The sequence below is a fragment of the Aphelocoma coerulescens genome, chromosome 4 (assembly GCF_041296385.1).
Source record: "Aphelocoma coerulescens isolate FSJ_1873_10779 chromosome 4, UR_Acoe_1.0, whole genome shotgun sequence".
In the NCBI taxonomy this organism is placed as follows: domain Eukaryota; kingdom Metazoa; phylum Chordata; class Aves; order Passeriformes; family Corvidae; genus Aphelocoma; species Aphelocoma coerulescens.
In genome coordinates this window covers 9,923,339-9,927,369 of record NC_091017.1, presented here as the reverse complement: position 1 = coordinate 9,927,369, position 4,031 = coordinate 9,923,339, and positions in this window count along the sequence as shown.

Here is a 4,031-nt window from a genome sequence, read left to right as displayed (position 1 = left end):
GAAAGATATCAACCTTGTTTGCTAGATGTCAGTACCATCTGTTGAACACAACTTTAGACAGGTAACTTTGGCCTCACATTAATGTGCATTCATAGCAGGAACTGGCAATACTGTGGAGTTATTTAAAAAACATTGAATATCAACATTTTAATAAGGTCTCTGTTCATTGATGATTAAAAACACGAGGTAAAATTGCAAATATTTGGAAAAGTATGGATTGAGCCATAAAGTGGCTAGTTATCAAAACTACCAGTATTCTTGCAGTTTTTAGAGCTTGTTGATATGAATATAATTTAGACAAGATGTGCTATATATAATGGGGGGGAAAAAAAAGGAAGGGAGGAAAAAAGGCTTTAAAAGCCAAATAGCTCTTTGTTTCAAAATGTCTTCCATGACCTGAATGTTCACTTCCTAATGGAGAGGTGACTCTTTAAAGCCCATAGAAGTCTGCAGCTCTTTAATTAATACTTTACTATCTCATATTACAAAATTTGCTAATTATGGCTAAGATTTCCTGCTGAAATTATCTACCTTGTCTGAAACTTACGTTGAACCCTTTTCTACAGATTGAGTTGGTTTGGTTGTTCCGTGTTGGGGTTTTATTCAGTCAAAAGAAGCTAGAATCAAGATTGCTCATGTTCTGATAAAAATACAGCAGGAACTAGATGCTACTGTCTCACTGATTTTCATAGGAGTCAGCCCCATTTCTCTTTGTAGATTTTTATCATTGAAATTGATCAAATGTTATGTTGGAAATCCAGAAAGAATCAAAAGGCTATCAAGCGTTTCTCTGAAGGTCAGAGTTGTTCTTCTGTTTCATTTCATTTTGGTTTAGAGATTCTGTAGCTCAATAAAAACTTCCTTCTGAAATGCAAAATGACAAAATGCAAATTCATTGCTTGATGATGAAGGATGAACAAGTAAGTTCTTAATTTTTTAATCATCCATATTAATAGTCTTCATTTGGCATGCACATAATGGCATTTATCAAAGCATGTGAAAATACTTGACAGATCCTTTATTGAGCTTCTTAACACTTCATAAGATTAAATCTGTCTTCCAGGTAAATGTACTACTACTAATAATAATGTGATAAATACTTCTTTTTACTTCTTTCTAAGCAATAATCAAGATTCTGTATTCAATCTGAAAAGAATAAGTCCCTTCTGGTGGTCCCTGTTTAAAGACATCTGAAGTGAAATGTGGAGATACAGTTAGTAGATAAGATCTGAGTAGATGACACTTTTCTTACAACAAATGAAAATTAATTCACTTTGTGACCTATTTAGAGAGCTCAATGTGTGGAAGGATTGAAGGTTAGGAAGAGGGGATTGTAAACAGTAGGGGGGGAAATGACAGTGAATCATACAGTCAGCTCATATAGAGAAATTCTTTTGTATTGGAAAAACAGAATACTCAGATGGAATAGCTAAATATTCTCGGGAATAATCTAAGGGGACTAGATTAAAGGGGACTAAAACTAAGGGGAAAGTTTAACACTAATTTGATTGCACCTTTTTGGTTCAGGGTTCCTCGATACCTGACCTTGCCCATTCCTAGGCCTTGTAGGCTACTTGGTGTTTTATTGCTGCTAATGGGATCATAACAATAAGCTTTTTGTAGACTGAAGCAGTTTAATCCTTTTTCAGCAGGTCACTGAGCAGGAGTGACTGGGGAACAGGTTTGAAACACTCTCCCAAGTTGTAATCTCCACAAATATACTGCGCAATTGTCAGTAAGTCAATCCTTTAATGCTAGCCAGAATACTAAAGCAAATTCTCAGAGAGGTGAAATAGTTTGTTTACTTGAGGCAGAATAGAGTCAGGGTTAAGACAGCAGAAGGAAAAGACCAGGAATCCTGCACTGACTACAGATCACAGAATCAGAGTGGTGAATGGGGCTCTGGAGAAATTGTGGTCAGCATTCAAAGCGTGTATCCTGTTCTAATGAATGAGAATGTATTGTTTGTGTGTGGCCAGGTTTTGGTAACAGGGTAGCTACAGGGGTGGCTTCTGTGAGAAGCTGCCAGAAGCTTCTCCTATGTCTAATGGAGCCAATGCCATCCAGCTCTAGGATGGACCTGCCCCTGGACAGGGCTGAGCCCACGAGTGATGGTGGTGGCACCTCTGGTGTAACAGATTTAAAAAGGGGAAAAAGACACTTCACAAGAGAAAATTGCAGCCAGAGAAGAAAGGAGTGAAAATACATGAGAGAAACAGTGGTGTAAACACCTAGGTCAGTGAAGGAGGGACAGGAGGTGCTTCAGGTGCTGGAGCTGGGATTCCCCTGCAGCCCGTGGTGCTGTCCATGGTGAGGCAGCTGTGCCCTGCAGCCTATGAAGAACCATGGGGATGTAGAGATCCACCTGCAGCCTGTGGAGGAGCCCTATGCTGGAGCAGGTGGATTCCTGAACGAAGCTGCGACTTTGCAGGAAGCCCACACAGAAAGAAGCTCCTGGCTGGGACCTGTAGTCACATTGAGGGAGGAGCCCACACTGGAGCGAATTTGCTGTCAGGTGTTGTGTCCCCAAAGGGGACCCACACTGGAGCAGTACCTGAAGAACTGCAACCTGCGGGAACGATTCACATCAGGGAATTTCATGGAAGACTGTCTCTCATGGGAGGGACCCCACACTGGAGGATGGGAAGAGTGTGAGGAGTCCTCTTGAAGAGGAAGGAGCAGCAGAAACAACCTGGGATGAACTGACTGCAGCCGCCATTCCCAGCCCCCTGTGCCACTGGGGAGAAAGAAGAGAAAATGGGAAATGAAGTGAAGCCCTGGAAGAAGGGAAGGGAGAGAGGGAAGATGTTTTCAATTTTTTAAAATTTATTTTCTAATTATTCTACTGGGATTTTATTGGTAATAAATTAATCTAATTTCCCCAACTGGAGTGTATTTTGCCCTTGACAGTAATGGGTGAGTGATCTCTCCCTGCCCTTATTTCAACCCTTTTGTTGTATTTTATCTCCCCTGTTCAGTTGAGGAGGAAAATGATAGAGAAGCCTTGGTGGGCACTTGACATCCAGCCAAACTCAGAATACCACGAGGATGCCCTTTAATTGCTTTGGTATTTACTTCTAACATACTAGATATGAACAAGTTCCTGAAATTGTGGAGGCCAGTTTCTTATCTCAGGATGCAACTTAGGTGCTCAGTGATCTAATGTTCACTACCCAGTTAAGGGAGAGCAGATTGAGCATGGGGAAGCTGAAAGGCAATTGACGAGAAATAATTGTCACACAATGCAGTTCACAGTTTCAGGAAATGAAGCAAGAACAGCAGGATGGGAACAATTCACTTAAAAACTTTTCAACACTGTCTTGAGAATTTAAACTGGGATAGCAGCCTCTTCACTTACAACTACTGCACAGAAGTGTTCTATTCCTAGTACCCATCAGCACAATATTCCCTTGTTAAAACTGTGGCCTTTTAGAGGAATGGCATGGAAAGTGAAGAGGAAATGGTAGTTAAAGGAGAAGGCTTAAGAGACCAAGGAAAGCACTAAGGTCTCTTTTAGAATCTGAAAAGGAAACCTGAGGAGTCACGCAAAAGTAGACACAAATGAAATATGTCTGAGGACAAAAATTAAGGCAAGCATAATTATGTGAGGATAACCAGAAGTCTAGGAAACAGTACAAAGGAAAATGAGCAAATAACTTAAAAACAACCAGGAGATCTCACATAGATATATGAGAAATTAAAGGAAGGCAAAAGAGATGCAGTTTTACTGCTTAATATGGACCAATAAGGGTAACAAGAGAAACAGAAAGCAAGCTGGAGCACTGAAAGGCAGGTTGAATGAATTAAAGTAGTAATGTCAGTTCCTTAATTCAGCATAGAGTATTTAAGGAATTAGCCTAATATTTTATTATGAGATGCATAACTCAGTTATATTTGACAGAAGGGATAGATTAATATACTGGCAGTATTACTGCAATCTTTTCCATCTTTGTAACAACTTGGATGAAAGATTCTCTTTTGAGCACCTCAGTTTTAAGAAAGAGAAGGACAAAGAAGATAAACATACTGCC